The sequence below is a fragment of the Polypterus senegalus genome, chromosome 18 (genome assembly GCF_016835505.1).
Source record: "Polypterus senegalus isolate Bchr_013 chromosome 18, ASM1683550v1, whole genome shotgun sequence".
Taxonomy (NCBI): domain Eukaryota; kingdom Metazoa; phylum Chordata; class Cladistia; order Polypteriformes; family Polypteridae; genus Polypterus; species Polypterus senegalus.
The window spans coordinates 14967245-14989362 of record NC_053171.1 but is presented as its reverse complement, the minus strand read 5'-3'; the positions used below and the strand labels follow the sequence as shown (position 1 = coordinate 14989362).

At 43.2% G+C, this 22118-nt stretch overlaps 1 protein-coding gene across 1 annotated transcript in view; it reads left to right on the top strand.

Moving 5' to 3' along the window:
- The first annotated feature begins 4856 nt into the window (after positions 1–4856).
- Positions 4857–22118, top strand: part of LOC120519026 — a 45720-nt gene continuing 28458 nt past the window's right edge. Inside the window, exon 1 of the mRNA XM_039742108.1 lies at positions 4857–4977. The gene's annotated coding sequence lies outside the window, so the exon portion shown is untranslated. The remainder of the gene's footprint in view (positions 4978–22118) is intronic.

Genomic DNA, 22118 nt, shown 5'->3' with positions numbered 1-22118 from the left:
GTGGTATGTCTTTCATTTCCTAGGAACATCTGAGTACCGGGGTGTTTCCGAACAAAGATTTTTAGTGACGCAGTATTTAGTTGTATGAAATTAAATCAAATGTGAAAAACTGGCTGTGCAAAAATGTGTGTCCCTGTGACGATGTGGGTTCAGGCTCCACACTCCCTTTGATGTTTGGGAACCCTTGAACCCGACACCGTCGATAATGTAACCGAGTGAGCTAGTCAGTGGAGGCAAATAAACAATTGAGCAAGGGTTGGTATACAAAAAGTGCAATAGTGCTTTTATTAAAAATCAACAAAACAAGTGTTCATAAATAGTGCAGTTCTTCCATGTTCATTAAATAAATAATCCATAAAACGAACGTGGGGTAAAACCAATAAATAAACACAACAATCCTTTAAAAACGAAGGTTAAAATCCTCTCCTGGAAGCAGTCTTTAAAACAAAAAAACAAATCCGGTGCTTTTCTGTATGCGTCTCACCTGCTTATCCCGTACGGGCTTAGCAGCAGGCAAGACGCTCTCTGCAACTGCCCTCCTACTTCACGCGCTTCGAGACTGGAGACCTCCCGATCCCTGGCCGGTCTGGCACTCATCCCAGTCCCAAGACTTGATTACCCCAATAGCCAGGTCGCTCATATGGGGACTCCACCACCAAGCCTCCCGACTTCCGCTGCCTTTCCAGCGGCCTTCTGCGGCTCGTCGCTTTCACCTTGTCACTCCGCTACCAGATCGCTCAGCGGGCGACATCTACAAACACCTGGGTGTCGGCTAACACCCAGCTTCCTCGCAGCTGCCCGCGCGCTCATTCGCTCGCCCGTCCGCTCGCTCCGCGTTCCGTCTCTCTCCTGCACCGCTTGCTTCCACGCTCCCTGTAACCTCCGTCCTCTCTTTCCTTTCCCTCCGATCGATTCTCTCTCCGAACGTTTCTTTCTTCTCTCCCCAACCGACTCGCGCTTCTTTTTAAAATGACGAGGGCCACAGCAGCTGCAGCATTAGCCGCGGGACAATCATGAATGTGGGCAGTTCTTCACCTAGTGCACAGGACTATTTATTTGAACACTGTTTTTGTTTTTGTTGACTGTTTTAATAAAAGCACTTTTGTATACCTTCCCCTTGCTGGAATCATTTGCCTCCATTGACTAGCTCACTCGGCAACATTATCGACGGTGTTGGGTTCAAGGGTTCCCAAACATCAAAGGGAGTGTGGAGCCAGAACCCACATCGTCACAGTCCCCTTGTAATTTTGCTGATTTGAACGCCTGTCACTGCTCAATGCTGATTACTGGCAACACCAAATTGGTTGGCTGAGCTTGTTAAGCCTTCATAGACAGGAGTGTCCAATCATGAGTGGTGAAAGGTATTTAAGGTGGTCAGTTACAAGTTGTGTTTCCTTCCCTTTGACTCTCCTCTGAAGAGTGACAGACAGCATGGGATCCTCAAAGCAACTCTCAAAAGATCTGAAAACAAAGATTGTTGAGTCTCCTGGTTTAGGAGAAGGCTACAAAAAGTGATCTCACAGGTCTAAACTGCCAGTTTCAACTGTAAGGAATGGAATCAGGAAATGGAAGGCCACAGGCACAGTTGCTGTTAAACCCAGCAGGTCTGGCAGGCCAAGACAAATACAGGAGCAGCATATGAGCAGGATGGTGAGAATGGATACAGACAACCAACAGATCACCTCCAAAGACCTGCAAGAACATCTCACTGCAGATGGTGTATCTGTACATCGTTCTACAATTCAGCACAATTTGCACAAAGAACATCAGTATGGCAGGGTGATGAGAAAGAAGCCCTTTCTGCACTCACACCACAAACAGAGTCACTTGTTGTATGCCAATGCTCATTTAGACAAGCCAGATTCATTTTGGAACAAAGTGCTTTGGACTGATGAGACAAAACTGGAGTTATTTGGTCAGAACAAAAAGCACTTTGCATGGCAGAAGAAGAACACCGCAGTCCAAGAAAAACACCTGCTACCTCCTGTCAAATTTGGTGGAGGTTCCATCATGCTGTGGGGCTGTGTGGCCAGTTCAGGGACTGGGGCCCTTGCTAAAGTTGAGGGTCGGATGAATTCAACCCAATATCAACAAGGTCTTCAGGATAATGTTCAAGCATCAGTCACAATGTTGAAGTTACGTAGGGGTTGGATATTCCAACAAGACGATGACCCAAAACACAGTTCGAAATCTACAAAGGCATTCATGCAGAGGGAGAAGTACAATGTTCTGGAATGGCCGTCACAGTCCCCTGACTTGAATATCATCGAAAATCTATGGGATGGTTTGAAACAGGCTGTCCATGCTCGGTGGCCATCACATTCAACTGAACTGGAGAGATTTTATATGTAAGAATGGTCAACAATACCTCCATCCAGAATCCAGACACTCATCAAAGGCTACAGGAGGACAGCGTCTGGAGGATCAAAGGAGCACAAGGAGGCTCAGCTAAGTATTGACGTCATATCTCTGTTGGGTGCCCAAATGTATGCACCTGTCTAATTTTGTTATGATGCATATTTTCTGTTAATTCAATAAACTTAATGTCACTGCTAAAATACTCCTGTGTCCATAAGGCATGTCAGATATTAAAAGGAAGCTCAGCCAATGAGAAACAAAACTCCAAAGAATTAAGAGGGGTTCCCAGACTTTTACATATGACTGTATGGACAGATAGAGAGAGAGAGAGACTTTGTTTTCTTGCAGATATGCCCTGTTCCACAAACTAAGCCCTAAGGATCACAAAAGCACAGAAGACAATGCCAAATCCAAACACAGTCCCAAAAAGACATCCAAGAGAATGGAATAAAAACAAAGCAAAAAAGGTCACAGAAATCCAGAATATTTAGAAAGAGCAAAAAAACGCAAGAGAACTCATCAACTCCAGGAGTGCATTCAATGAACCGCAAGGGACTGTGAGGTTTTTGTCAGCCTTTATCGGGCTGAGGGCAGTCCCTTGATGGTGATGGGCAGATAAAGAGACCAAGACATAAAATAAAGAGTTAACAATTATTAATGCAAAAATAAATTAGATGGACATAAAAGGAGGCATTTGAACCCCAACACCTGGGGCTGCACCCCCTAGGTACAAGGAGCATCCCTGCATTTAAACAAACCAAACACAATTACAAAATCACATATAAACTCAACAAAAAGAACAGTCCCAGTTCTGCAGTTTGTCCCATTAAAACCCTTTAGACTGCTCTAAACGATGCAGTATAAATGAAGCGACAGAGGTAAAACCGTTTATTATACGTATATATATGTTATATTCAGGGTTTGGATTAAACATTAAGCAAAATAAACACATGCTTAGGGCATCAAGGGAAGGGGGGACAACATAGAAAGTTTCCTTTGCCAGATTTATGACGGACCATATGGTGCAAAACTGTAAACGGTGCAGCTGAACCAGGTTCCACAAAAAAGGGGGCTAAATGAAAAAATGACATTCATATATATAAAATAATAAAAAGAATAATGAAATAATAATAATAGAGGTTGGAAGCACCAAAATCTTTTAAGTGCTTCGGGCCTCTAAAGGTCTTAATCCGGCCCTGATTGAATTATATTAGGCAAATGTATTATAGTGCAGGTGCCTCCCTTACAGCAGGACACCGCCCTGTTGCCCCTGCATCTGCATGCCCCCCAGGTGTTCCAGTTTACTTCACTATTTTATTCTGCAATTTTAAACTGAGTGAGGGGTTTGTGGGCGCCCCTTGCCCTGGCCTGGTTCCTGCCTTGCAACTGATGCTGCCAGGATAGGCTCCTGTCCACCACAACCATACATTGGATTAAGTAAGACATGGATAAATGAACATTATTCATTACTTTAACATGTTTTTTCATCCAAGTATCCATTTTGAAATCTACTTATCCTCAGTAGGGTCGCGGGGCAGCTGGAGTCAATCCCAACAAGTACAGAATATGGTATAATTGTTCCATAATTCTACACTATATATTATATCAGCTCCCGGGTGAGAGTTATAACAGCGCTGCATAGTGCTGGCTCAAGCCCCCTGTCCCTAAGACTGAAATAAAGTGGCTAGGAAAATAGACATTTGGATATGTTTTATTATATTAATCATGTAATTTTTTTTTCTAATTCATATTGTACAGTATGGCTTGATGATGTTGAGATTTTCCTCACCTACAAGCAACTCTACTTTGCAATAAGTAGATGAATACATTATGCTATAAATAGTCAATGTGTCACAACCTACGTGGAGTGTGCACATTCTCTTCGTATTTGCCTGCATTTCTATCTGAAAGTCGCAGGTTTTCCTCCCTCATTCCAAAGGCGTGCTTGTGATTTTACACTGGCCGTGTATGAGGAGTGAGCAAGTTAAGAGTGGGGTGTGCGAGTGTGTGCTGCGAACGATGGGCAGGTAGGTCAGATACTGCCAAAGAGGGTCCTGCTCAAGGGTCCTACAAGGGTTTAGGAAAGGAATGGATAGGTAAAAAGGTAATCTTTTGTATAGTGCCTTTCCCATCTATCTCTTTATTTTATAGTGTCTTATCTATCCATCAGTTAGTCAGATAGATAGGAAAGGCACTCTATAATAGATAGATAGATAGATAGATAGATAGATAAGGCGCTATATAAACATCAGATAGATCAAATAAGGCAATATTTAAGAGATATATAGTGTCTTACCTATCTGCAATCCTTTAAGAATGGTTGCCTTACATACACTGACCACCTAAACCCCATTATTGTCAAACGGCCCTCCTGCCACGCTGCCCTCCCGCGCGGTGATGCACTTTTCCGACTGTAGCGTGACGAACCCCATCCCCGCCTGCCAATCCTCCTGGTTACCATGGAAACCTCCCCGCTACCTCCTCTCCGCTCAAAGCCACAGTGCGAGTAGTCGGGTTGCTGCCAGAAGGCTGAGCGCCGCTGAGCTGGGAGCACAAGCAGCAGGCACAGCACGCACAATCCGGAGTGCCCACCTGGCACACGCCCCTCCAGCTTTCCAGGTAAGTTGGCAAGTCACTTCTTTTTTTCCACAAGACGCCAGTGTACCAGCCGCTGGAGATTTTCTTTTCATGTTATTTTTGTTTTTTCTGCCACTCCAGCTCTGTGTTTGTCTAAAGGTGCCGCTCCGACGTCGGCGCTTTGCTTTGCACGGCTGAGAGCTGACCGCGCACGCGGCGTCCTGCGCGTCTTTCGCCGGCTCATTGGCGACTTTTCTTTTAATGCGCCTTTTTCTTCGGCTCAAGTTATTTATAGCCTACCAGGTTTTTGTTTTTTTTCCTCCCACATCATTGCGAACAGATGCAGCGATTTGTCAGCTTCGACCAATGAAACAAACTTAGATTGACAGGTGTTACACTCTCCGGAGAGAAGCCGAGTGATTCTGTACTTGATGTGGTTGAATAAATAATTCAGACGATTAGCTTTGGACTGCAGAAAAGAGAAAGAAGGAAATTGTAAAGTGCCGTTCCACAGTGAACGCCACTTCGGGAAACTTTAATGCGTCATCCGTCCATTTTATGCACCGTCTTATTCAACTACATTAATACAGTGGGCGCCAGGCAGGAACCGTCTGGAGGCGGGATGAGGATGAGGATGATCGCGCACATTCACTCAGGCAGGGTCATTCATTCAACCGAACTACATGTCTCTGAATGTGGAAGGGGACCGGAGAGACCACTTTAAAAGGTGTAAGAGAATACATTTGTTTTACCTATCCAATATGGGGTCTACCCAAGCAGCATTCGGTGTAAGGCAGGAGCCACCCCTGGACAGGACGCCACTCAGTGGAGGGGCCCACTCATCTACACCCCCACAAATAGGGGATCGACAGAATGCAAACCCTCATAAACGCTAAATTCTATTTAGGTTTGAGTATGTTATGTTATATCGTGTTGTTTTATAGCGTGCCTTTCCAGAGTCAATACGTTTTCAAGGCACTTTACAGGTAAAGTTAACATGAAGCGTTAGTCGGTCATGTCTCAGTCAAAGCTAATGCGCTCGTCTTCTGTCATAGGCACCTTTTGTGACGTGAATAACATCTCAGGGTGCTTTACAAGTGGGCAGGCCATGTGGCATAGTGGTTTAGCTGAGGGTGTGGGTTCAAATCCCACTACTGCCACTGGGTGACCACGAGCAGGTCACTTCACCTGCCTGGGCTCCAATTAGAAAAACTAAAGACATGGAACTGCTTGTGTCTCACATGTTAAAGTTACCTTGGGAAATAAAAATAATAAGTTATAAAATATAATTGTTCCATAATTAGAGCTCTCGCAGGTCTTCGTATGGTAAACTAGAATTTATATAGTGCGTTTCCTCTTGGACCAAAAATCAAGGAGCTTTGTATAATTTGCACATGTATGGAGTGACAGCAACATAAATAACTTGCGGATTTCATAAAAGACTTTTACAACAGGGAAAAAAAAAACAATGGTTCAGCATTGTTACTTCATATTTTTAATTGTGAGTCTAGGCAGCCTTAAATTTATAGAACACCTTTCAAATGTGCACAATAAACAAGTTTCTTTTTAGTTACAGTAAATTGTTTTCATACTTGTGCATTTAGACAGCTTTAGCGAGTTTTTTAAGGCCTTAGAGCAACAAACTTGATTTATATAGCGCCTTTCCATTAAGTTGTTTTACAGGTACAGTAATTGTTTACCTTTGGGGCTCTGGCAGGTTAAGGGATTTTAGCACCGTCTTCCAGTAACAGACTGGTTTTTATATAGCGCCTTCCATTAAGAACAACACGTGCTGCTACACAGGGACAGCGGATATTTAGGCAGTGACAGTGACGGAGGTCTATGGATGTGGTGAGAGATGGCATGCGTGTGGTGGGTGACAGAGCAAGATGGAGAGGACAGGAAGATATGGAAATAGATAATCCGCTGTGGCGACCACTAATGGGAGCAGCTGAAAGACAAAGAAGACGAAGAAGTGACTTTCTTAAGGCCTTATAGCAACAGACTTGATTTTTATAGCGCCTTTCCATTAAGAATAATGACACGAGTTGCTTTGCAGTTACAATATAATTGCTTCCATATTTTTGTACTAGCTGTACCCCGTGGCTGCGCCCACGTAGTAATGAAACAGGACAAACTTTAAAGATCAGTAGACGTTGGCACTGTATCTGATGATGTTCAGCTCTGACGGGAGAGCGTCCCCCGTGTGAGGAAAAAAGCACATGGCTAGCCTTGACATCTCTGTCAATGAGCAGCTACCCTCTAAATAAACACACAGTGCTCTGATCTCTCTGTCAAAAACGTCAAACGTTACTCTTTAAGAACCTGTAGGTGATAATGTCTGCTGAACACACAGCTATCGCTAGCTAAGCGGAGGCGAGGTGCACTCCAACACGTGGCGAGGAGGCTGCTCGAATGGAGGCTGCAGGCGAGTGAATGAGAAAGGCCCCGCCCCCCTGCTCTCGGCCCACACCCACTCTGTTGGATTTGCATAAACACATCGGCACCGCAAACGAACTCTGGTACTTAGCGCGATGACAGAAGTCGCAAAATCAACCGGAAAGTTCAAGCAAATTATAGAAAACAACCCGATCTGAATCCGTTAAGTAATTCTCTCGTGAAAAGCGGTCGGACATACAGACAGGACACGGTTGGAGCACGACATTTTTAAAACCGTTTTTTAGCGAGCAGCTATGGGCCAAGGGTAACCTACATCCAGATTTCAAGTCCTCGTGGTTCGGGAGATTTCGTAACGAGTCAGTGGTATTTGGCTTTTAAATTTATAGGTTTTGGCAGGGTGAGTGCCTTTGTTGAGGTCTTATGGCAGCAAACTTGACTTTATATAGTGCCTTTCAGTTAAGATCACAGGTACGGTGTAAATGGTTCAGTTTGGAACTCTGGCAGTTTGAGGGATTTGATTAAAGTCTTCATGTAACAGACCTGATGTTATACAGCATATCATCTTTACAACGACAGTTGTTTTACAGGTACAGCATACCATATAACTGTTGCCATTTTTCTGTACTTACTCGGGTTTAATGACCTCCTTAAGACTTTATGAGAACAAACTTGATTTTATAATTTTTATATATAGCGCCTTTGCATTGAGTCCATCACACAAGTTGCTTTACAGATACTGGATATTTGTCTCCTTCTTGTTTCTGTATTTAGGCAGGATTAGGGACTTTCTTAAGACCTTACAGCCACAGTCTTGACTTGATATAGCGCCTTTCTATTAAGATCAGTAGCACAGGTTACTTTACAGTCAGTCATCTTCTGACCTACTCAGTCCTGAACAGGCTCACAGGGTACAAGGGCCGCTGCATCACAGGGCAAACACCCACCCACTCCCCCAACCACACACATGGGCCAATTTCCCTAACCTGTGTGTCTTTGGACTGTGGGAGGAAACCCACAAAGACACGGGGAGAACATGCAGACTCCACACAGGGAGGACACAGGAAGTGAACGCTGGTCTCCTTCCTGAGAGGCAGCAGCAGGACCACCATGCCGCCTGCCTGCCCACTTATTTTACACTGAAAGTATAATTATTTACCTGTGTTTTCCTTTGGAACTCGGGCAGGTTCAAAGATCTGGTGAACTTCTTCAAATATCTGACTTGATTTAATATAGCGCCTTTCCATTAGGAACGATGGAACAATGACACACGTTGCTTTACAGGGATGGCCTAATTGGGTCCATAAGTTTAGCTTTGGGGCTCAGGCAGGTTATGGGATTTGGTCAAAGTCTTCAAATATCAGACATGATTTTATATAGCGCCTTTCGACTGTCAGCCACACACAAGGTGCTTTACAGGTACTGGATAATTGTTTCCATATTTCTGTATTTAGGCAGGTTTAGGGACTTTATTAAACCCTCACTATGACAAACGTGTATATAGCGCCTTTCCGTTAGGAACGACGGCACAAGTTGCTTTACAGGGACACTTTAATTGTGTCTGCACATTTACTTTTGGCTCTCTGGCAGGGTAAAGGATTTGGCCAAAGGCTTCAATCTGACTTGATGTCATTGTGTGTGGAGCCTCCCCATGACAGCCACACACCGATACAGCAGTGACAAGTGAGGGGACCAACAGCGTCACCCAGAGAGTCACAGGCAGGGGGTGTGTGTACGTGTGTGTATGTATGTGTGTGTGTGGGTTTCTGTGTTCTGACATGTAACGCTTTACCCACTAGAGGGCGACCCTACGGCTGCAGTCACAGAGTTTTTCCTGATTAGCCCCCCTGGAGTGTGGTACCCCTAAATGCTGGCACACCAGGTAGCCCCCTGGACTCTACCACTTGCAACATTCTACTAAAAGAAGTCCTTTTGATAAAAGAAGTGGAAGGCAAAGCTGAAGGAACAGCAGGAGCGCAAATGTTTAAATAGCAAGAGTCGGCCATTGAGGGGTCAGTGTGATGTGAAGTGCATCCTCCAGTGGGGCAGAGGGCCGGAGCTGCCCACCCGATCGCAGAAGAGGAGACGGGAGGACGTTATCAACGTGCTGCACAACTGGCAGGTCATTGCCTGATTTTTTGTTAGGTGGGACCTAATCAAAGACCTCTGGAGAGACCTTGAAAAACAGCGGCCCACCGGCGGGCTCCACCTAACCTGACAGAACCTGAGAAAATCTGCAGAAAAGAACGGCAGAAAATGTGCAAATCCAGGTGTGTGAAGCGTGTCAGGTCAGACCCAAGAAGACTCCAGAGGGGCTTCAGCTCAAGTACCAAGTAAATGGGCTGAAAACTTGTCAATGGATATTACCACTTTTTATTTTTAGATCTGCAAATTTGACTAAAATCCTCTTTTCATTTTGCTATTCTGGGGAATGGAGTTTTGTTTGATGCGAAGAAAAGTGAATTGACATGATTTTAACACCAGGGGGCAAAATAACAAAAAGTGTAAAAAATAAACGGAAGGGGTCTGAATATTTTGTGAAGGTGCTGTAAAAATAGATAGAAAAGGCATTATATAACACAAAGATAGATAGATAGATGTGAAAGGCACTATATAATAGATAGATAGATAGATAGGAAAGGCACTATATAATAGATAGATAGATAAGAAAGGCACTAAATAATAGGTAGATAGATAGATAGGAAAGGCACTATATAATAGATAGATGTGAAAGGCACTATATAATAGATAGATAGATAGATAGATAGATAGATAGATATAAAAGGCACTATATAATAGATAGATAGATAGATATAAAAGGCACTATATAATAGATAGATAGATAGATAGATAGATATGAAAGGCACTATATAATAGATTGATAGATAGATAGATAGACGTGAAAGGCACTATATAATAGATAGATAGATAAATGTGAAAGGCACTATATAATAGATAGATAGATACATGTGAAAGGCACTATATAATAGATAGATATATAGATGTGAAAGGCACTATATAATAGATAGACATGAAAGACACTATATAATAGATAGATAGATAGATAGATGTGAAAGGCACTGTATAATAGATAGATAGATAGACATGAAAGACACTATATGATAGATAGATAGATAGACGTGAAAGGCACTATATAATAGATAGATTTTACAGAATCTCAAGAAGCACAGAGATATTATAATAAAGAAGACCCCAAGCATGCTGCGCTCGATTTGTCAGCAGGGTGGACTTTGTGTGTTCTCTCCGAGTTTTTGGAGATGCTGTGTCTTTTGCGAATTCCACTTCCTCCAAACAAGACCCTACAAGACTAAACTGGCCCCATCACCTGTCACATTAAATTGGCTCCGGTGTCCCAGCCAGGGCTTATCCTCGTCGTGTGCCATTTTCTCTCAAGATGCACCTCGACTTCCCATACTGAGCCAGCAGTAGAGGTTGAAGTAGCACACTTGAGCCGTTGTGTGGTGCCTTTCAAAGGTGAATTACAGGTCTGATCCAACAGCTGGCATATTTTACAGCCATTTATTTTTTAAGGCGTCACTTTCATAAGAACACACTGAGCCAGTGGTGGATGTTTAGCCAGCATTCTTGAGACTTTATATCACAGAGAGTGTCCAAACTTTGTCCACTGGCAAGTGAAGTGCATCCCTCAGGGTCTCACAGGTGGCTAGTACTGGGATGGAGCCAGTAGTCCTTTGCCGTGGCCACTAGGAGGCCACACTGCCTGGATGCCTGCCTTCCTGCCAGACCGAGCTCTTCTCTGGTAAATGCGTGTTGTTTTGCTTTTGTGAAAATGGAGAAGTAAAATGCAGGTGACGCGTCTCCTCTCCCTGCATGGCAGGCTTCACACTGTTCTCGGCCTTTGTAAAGCACTCATGTGCCAATGTGAGAGGCAAAATTTGTCAGAATTAATGTTTGTCACGGTTTGCAACAGCCCGTTAACGTGAGCGTGTGATTCAGATTGAAAGGATGCCAGGCTGAGCTCACAGCCCACCACCGATCTCAAGCAGTTAGCGTACGCTTGGCAGCAAGGCTGTGAAACAGTGCCAGTGGTCTTTAAAGCTGTGAATGCCACCCCCTGAACGTGTTAATGAGAGGCAGTTTAACTAGACAGAACTGACTGGCCATGTCAGCGCCCCAACTCGAAATCAAACAAGCGAAAACTATAATTGGCAATTAAATCATCTGAATGGTGGGCTTGATCTCTATTGGGGGCTGAGCTTAAACACCGCCTGGGCTTCTGCGCTCCTGGATTTAAGGAGATGGGCTTGAGGAGCGAGGTACACCTTGCCATGGTTATGTGACTGCCCTCCTAAGCTGGTAGGTCTGATTGAACAAGGGTTTGTGCCCTCGAGCAGACTGGTATTCAGCCCTGTCCTTTGCCCAGTTTTACAAAGGTATTTGACCCCAACCTGCTCAGGATAAACCATATAAGAGAAGAGCGGCTGTTATGGCACCTCTGTATGCCAGTTTTACCAGGGCTGGCACATTTCTTTTGTATTCCTGCTTAGGACTAACTTCTTAGACTGGCATCCAAAGGTGTAATAACTCTTCTCTATTCAAGGGATGGCACTGCTTTCTTGTTTAAGATAAAATGAATTGTAATATAAGACTCTGCCATTGCTTCCCACTTTACCTGCTCCGTGACAAACTGCCATCTAAATGCTAGCAGCCATACCACCAAACAGAGAAACCACCTGAAGCAAAGCACGTTCAGGCCCGGCCACTACTGAATTGGAGGAGATACCATCTAGGAAACGCTTGGGTGGCTGCTAGCCAGTAGGGGGGCGCTTACCCTGTGGTCTCTGTGCAGACCCCAATGCCCCAGTGCAGTGACAGGGACACTGAGCTGTAAAAACTGGCACCATCCTTCAGATAAGATGCAAAACTGAGGTCCTGACTCTGTGTGGTCATTAAAGATCCCTGGGCACCATCTGAACAGAGTAGCTTGTACCCCAATATCCTGGCTAATTTGCCCACCATAACCTTGTCCATTCTGGCCCCCTAATCATCCCCTGTCCCTTATTGTCTGACTATCTATCTCACCCCCTTTATCACCTAATAGTTAACATGTGGTAAGCGTACTGGCGCGAGAATGGCTGCCGTTTCATCCTCCAGGTGGCGGTGGCCGAAGTGGCACCCCATTGTCTTGGTGTGTAGAAAAGCGCTATATAAGTGTAAGTATCCAAAAGGTAACATCCTGTGTTCCCCCTACACTTGTCAGAGCTGGCAATTATGCACTGCTTGGAGAAAAAAAAAACAACATTCAGATAAAAGATGGGCATCACAATGCCCATGCATGACTTGTGCCCGACTGGCACCCAGAAACACATTCCTGCTTAACATTCTGATTTTCCAGGGCTGACACCTACTCCTTGCATCCTGGCACACGAGACAGAAGGAAAACTACCCCCCCCCCCAAAAAAAGGTGGCGCATACTAGATTGGCATTGCTACACTGTTCAGGAGGGGCACTTACTCCTGGCATCTCTGATCAGGACAAACTGCGTTTCCATAAAAGACGGGCATTACGGTCTCTGTCTGTGCCCTTTGATAAAGCGCTTGTGGCCCTTATGCATTGTATTGTTGTTCAGGCCAAGTAGATGGGTAACACTGTCCCCGTGTGTGCCCTGGGACAGACTGGCACTGCTCCTTTATACTCTTTTTTTTGGCAGAGCAGACAAACATCATGTGCCTCCCTGCTCAGTGCAAACCACTTTCTTGTAACAAGAAAATATCGCTGTCCCAAACATACCCAGAAATACGTAATCTGCTTACACTGCCATCTCGTGCCCACTGTCTGCCAGAACTGCTCAGCGCTGCCCCTGGCAATGTCTTGTCAAGCACACTGCATGTATTAGGAGTCTTTAGAAGTAATCAGTGATGTTTGTTAACTCAGCATGTTAAACACCAACACGGGGTGACGCCTGTCTGGATTTAGTGTTTTGTAATAATCAGGAGAGAACTGAGGGTGTGGAGGTGATTGGACCACTCGGGTCACGTGACCAGAATGTAATACAAGGCTCAGTATTTTGTAAGAGTGCAGATGCAAAGACTACAATTTTTAAGTTGAACTTAGACAAAGTCTAAGGAGGATACACTGGGATACGCTTTTAAGTGAGGAGACAGTTGAGGAGCAGTGGATCAGGTTTACAAATGTGTTGGAGGTAATGCAGGACAGATACAGACCTACGTTTGGAATTAATAGGAAATAAAAAAAAAAAACTCCACGGTCAATTAATAAAGATTTAAAAAAGAGGTTGCAAAGGAAAAAACGGCTTTATAAGGCATATAAGACTGCAAAGTGAATCATGGAGCATCTGAGAACATGAGGGCAACCATTAAGAAGGATATCAGGGAGGCTAAAAGACAGCTGGAGAGGAATATAGCAGAAAAGCCGAAAGACGACCTGAAGAGATTCTTTCAGTATTTTAGTAGTAAAAGGTCAGTCCAGGAGGAGGTGAAGTGCATCAGGAATAGTAAAGGGGGATTAAAAGATACAGACAGTGAAATAGCCGACGCTCTAAACTCTCATTTTTCTGAGCTCTTCACTTGTGAGGAAGTAGATAACCTCCAAGTAGTAACAGGGACTACTAAGGAGATACTGACTGATTTGAAAAGTGTAGAGAGCGACGTGCTGCTCAGATTAAACAGGCTGAAATCAAACATCACCAGGACCAGATCATATAGATAGATAGATAGATATGAAAGGCACTATATAATAGATAGATAGATACATAGATAGGAAAGGCACTATATAATAGATAGATGGATAGATAGATAGGAAAGGCACTATATAATAGATAGATGGATAGATAGATAGATAGATAGATAGATAGATAGATAGATAGATAGATAGGAAAGGCACTATATAATAGATAGATAGATAGATAGGAAAGGCACTATATAACACATAGATAGATAGATAGATAGATAGGAAAGGCACTATATAATAGATAGATAGATAGATAGATAGATAGATAGATCGGAAAGGCACTATAGATAGATAGATAGATAGGAAAGGCACTATATAGTAGAGATATAGATAGTTAGATATGAAAGGCACTATATAACAGATAGATAGATAGATAGATAAGACTTTATTGTCTGTGCCCCAAAGGGGTCACAGAAATTTCCCTTTTGACACGCTCATGAGACAAACAGACCAAAAAAATACAAATACAAGCAAACCATAGACAAAAACCTACTTCATCTGATTCAGAACAGATACTGCTGAGGGTACAAAAGATTTCTTGTATGCATTCTTCCGCGCCAATGGGGTTTTATACCTCCTACCTAATGGCAGCAATCTAAAGAACGCATAAAGAGGGTGAGAGACATCCTTCACAATCATGGTTGCCTTCCTCTACAGTGCACAGTTGTGCAGTTCAGAAAGGGGAGTTTGAGGTGATCCAATTATTTTGGAAGCCTGATAAACTACACGACACAGTTTTGTTCAATGTTTAACGGTTAATAAGTTGTACCAAGATAAGTAATTAAAAGTGAGACCAGATTCAATAAGTGATCTATAAACCAGCGTTAAAACCTCCTTGCTAACATGAAAGGCTCTAAGTTGCCTTAGTAGATGGAGGCGCTGCTGTGCCTTCTTAAATACAGCATCTGCAGGCTTCATGGAAGACAGACCGGTGCCAATCTCTGTCCCGAGGTATTTAAAAGTCTGAACCTGCTCCACCAACTGACCCTGGATACTAAGTGGCTGGAACAGCAGTGATGGCGCCCGTCCTTTGGGGCCACAACTCAATTCCTTAGTTTTAGAAACATTTAACTCCAGTGAATTTTCTGCCAATAACTGAAGCAGTCTCTGGACTTCCTGCTGATATGCAGAGAGGGCACAGGTATCAGTCATATGGGCCACCAGGGCCATGTCATCAGCATATTTATACAGTGCCATTGCTGCACTGCTGCAGGAAACATTGTTTATGTAGACAGAGAAAAGAAAAGGGGATAAAACACATCCCTGAGGAAGGCCAGCATTTAAAACGGATGTGCTAGAACTTATACCATTTAAAAACACCTGCTGTGGTCTTTCCGTTAAAAAATGTTTTACCCATAAAATCAGCATGGGATGTACCTGAAAGTCAGAGAGGCGGTATAGCAGAATGTCTATCTGAACAGTATTAAAAGCAGAGGATAAATCCATGAATAAAATCCTTGTATGTGGATGTACCGAATCCATTTGTCTAGTAACAGTATCTAAAAGTGTGAGACATGCATCCTCCACTCCGCGCTTTGCTTTATATGCAAACTGGAGTGGGTCAAGTTTGTCCGACAACATGCTGGAGAGATAATCACACAGTACTCTCTCCATACATTTACACAAGACAGATATTTACCCTCGAGTTCTTAAGGAGGTTAGCGAGTGCAGATAGAAACCCCTGGACACTTATTTTTAGGAAGTCACTGCACTGGAGAGATTCTGAAGGACTGGAAAATGGCAGATATCATCCCATTCTATAAAAAGGGTGACAGGGCAAATCCAAGCAACTATTGGCCAGTAAGCTTAACGTGCATCACAGGAAAATTAATGGAAGGAATTATTGAGGATAAGATTGAGCAACACATGGCAAGGACAGGAGTTATTCTGAACAGTCAGCAATGGGGTCAGAAGAGGGAGGTCGTGTTTTACTAACATGCTAGAATTCTATGAGGAGGCAACAAAAGCATACGATCAAAGTGGAGCTTATGATATTATTTATCTGGACTTTCAGAAAGCATTTGATGAGGTGCCACATGAGAGGGTGGGCATCAAATTAAAAGAAGTGGGAGTTCAGGGTGTGGTGTGTAGATGGGTGCCGAATTGGCTCAGACACAGGAAGGTGATGATGATGGTGTGAGGAACCTCATCAGAACTGGCCGATGTTAAGAGTGGGGACCAGCAGGGGGCAGTGCTGGGGCCGCTGCTATTTTTAATAAATATAAATGATTTAGATAGGAATATAAGTAACAAGCTGGTTAAGTTTGCAGATGATACCAAGATAGGTGGATTAGCAGATAATTTGAAATCCGTTATATCATCACAGAAGGACTTGGATAGCAGACAGAACTGGGCAGATTTGTGGCGGATGAAGTTTAATGTCAGTAAATGTAAAGAATTACACATAGGAAGTAAAAATGTGAGGTTTGAATACACAATGGGGGGTCTGAAAGCCCAAAGAAATCCACCATCAGGAAGCAGTGGGAGGTCAGGTAGCCCTTAGACGGGATTTTGAGAAAGCTGTCCTGTGACGTGTGCTGTGTTGGTTTGGTAACAGGTGCTATACCAGCGTCATATGATCAAAGCTACCACTCACTCACATTAAAAAACAAAGGAGGTTTGACGATTCCTTCTGAGGGTCCAGTCAAGGTGGTCAAAGTAGCTGAGCGTGTTATCTGACAGTCGACATTAGGCAAGATGTCAGTGTATCTTTGATCGATCAGTTTGTTCGGGCTGAGATTGGTTCAGATGATGTGTTTTTTCTCAAGGAGCACATCGAGGAAACACAGTTTGAAACTGACAACCATCATTTTATGCTCATGTCTTTAGTTGTGTCTGTCTTCCACAAACTAAGGCTGCGCCATATTGCCAGGCTGAATACTCTCAAATTACAGGATCTGAGTGAGCGAGAGGAGTGCCAGTCTGGAGGAGATCAGTGAGGTTGTGGAGAGCTTTAAATATTCAGAGCGGTGTTTAGTATTGAATTCAGTAGTGAACAGGGAGCCAGTGAAGTTGAGAGAGAATCGGTGTGATGTGTTCAGTGGATTTAGAACAGCAGGTTATTATCCTGGCAGCAGAATTTGGAAGAAGTTGTAAGCGATGGATACGTTTTTGTGGGATGCCAGACAGAATAGCATTACAGTAATCTACACGTGAGGTGACTCGGGCATTGACCGATACTTCAGTACTGTGTTGTGTAAGAACAGGATGAAGTCTAGAAATGTTTCGGAGATGGAAGAAGGCAGTCCTAGAAATGTTACATATATTAGAGGAATTATTTAATAATAATAACTAGCCAACCCGCGGCGTACCATACGCCGCATAATCAGGTCGGTTTTTTAATGATTTTTAAGCACAGGGAGAAAATGAACATTTCAAAAATCGGTAATGTAATAAATCAGCAAGAAAAGCAACATTGTGACAATGCACGGAACGAACCAACACACAATCGTCCGTGACTGAAAACTGGCGGACCGCCATCGCACCCTGCCTGCTCATGTGCCCACCTCCAACTCGTCACTTGAGTCGTTGTCGCCTTTGCACAGTCCACAGGCACCTGTGACTCACGTAGACGTTTCATTGCTCTGTGCGGTTTTGGCTGCTTTTCTATATATAATCCACCAAGACACCCGACCACGATAGTAGTGCGAATTGCTGTTTGTAGCGTGTATGGTGCATGCGGTCGTGCGTCGTAACTGAAAACTCGTGTTTTAAAGACTGCTCACTTCATTGTGTTTTAACCTCAGTTGTAAAGGATTGTTTTAAGGATCCCATGGGATACCCTTCGCTCGCAAACCGTTTTACACGCTGCATATGGCGACTCACCTCCACGAGAAACATGCCTCTATGAATAGTCAACGTGGCTCGGAGGTGCATGTGGCCTCTACGGCAGACGAATATAAATGACGCAGGTTTTTCTGTGTCATCGCGTCCGAGTTGGTGGGCGTGGCTCTGCGAGTTGTCGTCGTATCCAATGGTCTTGAGTTGGTGGGCGTGGCTCCTTCTGCGCGCCATAGGTGTCTTACTTGTCGGCGGCTTAGTGAATCCACGCCCCTTCCGGCGTGCTTTCCATGGGTGTCTTGCCTTAGGGAATTATATATATATAGATAATTATTATTATTATTTAAAAATTGCCATTATTAGTGTATAAATGGATATAAATAATTGCATTTAAATGATTCACCAAAATCTGTTGTATGTAAACGATACTGTTTTAAACGCTATTGTTTTTTCATCAGAAAACCCGGTTTCCACGTCGACCTGTATTAGTTTAAATGGTACTTTTATATTTTATATTATATTATATTATATTTACAATATGGCGGACACACTGACGTATCGTGTCGAGCGGGCAACACAGTGAATGTGATGTCTATCTATATATGTCTATGATCTTCCAGATGGCACTTCTGGTTGTAGCGGAAGTGCTGCAGTCCAGGGCTCCATGATCCTCCGGGTGCCCCCTGGTGGTGGCTACGGCCCCAACATGGTTGAGCTTCTAAGCTCCAATGAAGACCAGGGTGGCTGCCCTCTTGTGGTCCATGAGCGGTATTGTCCCTTCCTCGGTCCTTCCAGGCGTCCCGGTTGGGCAGGATTCCCAGCCGTCCGCCACTTCAAGTAAACCACAATCAAGTAACATCAGTCTGGGGGACTGTTTGGGAAGAAGTGACAAAACTGATTATCACAAGTGACGAGCTCAGGCCAAAATGCGAGCGAGTTACCAGATTTACAGCTATCAACACCATTTATTTCTGTAGCTCATTTTCATATAAATGATGAGCTCCAAGTGCTCTACATGATGAAGAAAGAGAAAAAAAGACAAAGTATAAAAATAAAATTAGGCAACACTAATTAACAATAATAAAAGTAAGGTCCAATGGCCAGGGAGGACAGAAAAAACAAAACAAAAAACTCCAGATGGCTGGAGAAAAAAAATAAAATCTGCAGGGGTCCCAAAGCCACAAGACCACCCAGCCCCCTCTAGGCATTCTACCTAACATCAATGACCTCAATCAGTCCTCGTGGTATTCAGAGTTCTCATGGAAGAACTTGATGATGATGGTCATGTGGACTTCTGGCCTTTAATCCATCAATGAGGGGACATCACGGTGCCCTGATCAGGTGGTGGTGGGACACATCAGCACCACAGAAAACCAGAAAAAGAACAGAGCTTTGTAAACCATAAGCAGGATTTTAAATTTAATTCTGAATGACACAGGTAACCTGTGTAGTGACGTTAAGACTGGGGTGATGTGCTCGGATTTTCTTTTCCTAGTTAACTAGTTCCTAGTTTTCTTTTCCTCCATTCTGCACTTGTTGTAATCGATTGATGTCTTTTTTAGGTAGTCCTGAGAGGAGTGCGTTACAGTAATCTAACGCGTGAACTAATCTCTCAGCATCTTTCAATGATATAAGAGGTCTAACTTTACTTATGTTTCTTAAGTGAAAAAATGCTGTCCTAGTGATCTGATTAATATGCGATTTAAAATTCAGGTCAGAGTCAACAGTTACCCCTAAATTCTTTACCTCCATCTTGACTTTTAATCCTAATGGATCAAGTTTATTTCTAATTACCTCATTATATCCATTTTTGCCAATCACTAAAATTTCTGTTATCTCCTTATTTAGTTTGAGAAAATTACTATTCATCCATTCTGAGATACTAGTCAGACATTGTGTTAGTGAATCAATAGAATCGGGGTCATCAGGTGCTATTGATAAGTACAGCTGTGTGTCATCAGCATAGCTGTGGTAGCTCACGTTATGCCCCGAGATAATCTGACCTAACGAAAGCATGTAAATCGAAAAGAGCAGCAGACCCAGGATCGAGCCTTGTGGACCACCACATAGAATATCAGGTGTCTTTGAGTTATAATTACCACAACTAACAAAGAATTTTCTCCCTGCCAGGTAGGACTCAAACCAATTTAAGACACTGCCAGAGAGGCCCACCCATTGACTAAGGCGATTTCTATGAATGTTGTGATCAATGATGTCAAATGCGGCACTCAGATCTAAGAGGATGAGAACAGATAAATGGCCTCTGTCTACATTTACCCGCAAGTCATTTACTACTTTAACAAGTGCAGTTTCTGTACTGTGATTTGTTCTGAAATCCAACTGAAACTTATCAAGAATAGCATGTAACAGAGGAAGGACAGCCATCATTTGCCTTAACACTGATATTGTCACAGTTTAACACTAGAAAAAAAAAAACTTGTAATCCCAGCCCAACTTAAATCCATTCGCACCTCTACCATCAGCGTCTTTTGTTTTGTAAATGTGTTGATCAGCACAAGCAGCCTGCCGCCCCACCTCCCCACCACCGGAACTCATCTCGAGCAAAAAAGTTCTCGCAGCTCAAGCCTTGCTTATCTCGGCGTGAGGTGTCTGGAGTTGTATAAGATAAATAATGTATCGTTATTTGGAGCACATGCATTTCACGTGTGTGCCGTGTCTACAACGATCTGTGTAAGTGTGGGATGACAGGAAATGCGAGAAATGCAAGAAATGTTGAACACATTCCTTAAAAGTCAAACTTTTTACATGGTAAAGTACTAACAACAAAATTTTGACATGAAGTGTATATAATGTGTGAAGCCTGAAGTCCAAATATCAAATAAACTTTCACAAAAGGTACACGTATAACAAAACAAGTGCGCTTTTATTCACGAGTATAACAGAAGAAAAAGGAATCGAGTTAGGGTAACAACCAGTTTGGTAGTACGGTTATTGTCTCTCATTGGTTGTTAAAGTTAATTATTTATGTACTGACATTGTCACTTTTCATTATATAATCGGGTATTCTTTTACATTTCTCTGCCCTGCTAATTCATATTCTTTTGTATTACTTTTGTATGTTATTTTTCTGTTAATGTAGTTTATGACCACACTGTTTTGTATTATTGTTATGCTCTCACATTTTCACGTTTTCCTTTTTCTTCTTTTTTTTTCTTTATGATATAAAGCCCGTTACTGATTCTCCTTGTTTAGTTTTTATTTGCCTGCTCTGTTAATCCTTGTCCATGTTGAATTCTGTTGGCCATTCATGGTCCTCTTAATATTTCTCCTATTATTTAATTTGGATGGTTGTTTTTTCTGTTTGAAACAATTCTTTTTCATCTTTAATATCATTTTCACAGTGTATGTGTTTTTATTATTATCTTTGCATGTTGGAATTAGTTGATCTTGATCTTTTGGGATTACTAGGGAGCTCTGCCCCCTGCTCGCTTCACTCGCCCACCCCCAGGTTTGGTTTACCAGATAAAAAATTTAAAGAGATTGTTATTTTCATAGGAATTGTTACATATGCATTATTTTCACTTTTACCTTTAAACTTTTGTAAAAACAATACTTGTCCTTTATTTCCTGCCCCGGGTGTGGTTAAATCTTTTTCTCGCGGGACGTGTGATGCTGCTCGCGTTGTGAAGGGTTGGGCGGCTGAATGAATGCTTAGGAGATGCGTTCGGATCATCTGCTGGCGAGCTGCGTGTTCTGCTTGTCTCTTGTCGTTGTTTTAAGAGCTGGGATAACATGAAGTGTGTCTGCCAAAAGCATTCCAACAACTGCGAGGTTAGATGTCCGTGAATTTGTTTTAAATTGTTTATAAGTAGGGCGTGACGTGCAAAAGTCACCGTCTCACGAGTTTTGCTTCCTAAGGTCGTAATGTCTAGTCTCGCGGGACTTCAGAGTGTCTCTCTGAGATGATCAGGTCTCATTCGTTTTGCTCTACCCCCCCGTTACGCTCCTGCCACTTTGCGTTTCTCCTGCTCGCGTTGTGAAGGGGGGTCTGAACACACGCTAAGGAGATACGGATGGATCAGCTGCTGGCTTTGTGCTGCTTCTGCCGAGGTGCGTGTTCTGCTTGTCGCGCTGTGCGTCGATCATTTAAAAGCCTGCACAGCAGCTGTCCTTCTGTCTCACTGCCTTGTCTCGCGGGACGTTAAAGTGTCTCTGGCGGGACGTCAAATTGTCTTCCGAGAAGATCACGTCTCGTCTCCCTGGTCTCCCTCCCAAGATTTTTTTTTATAATAGAGAGACATTTTCACCCTATA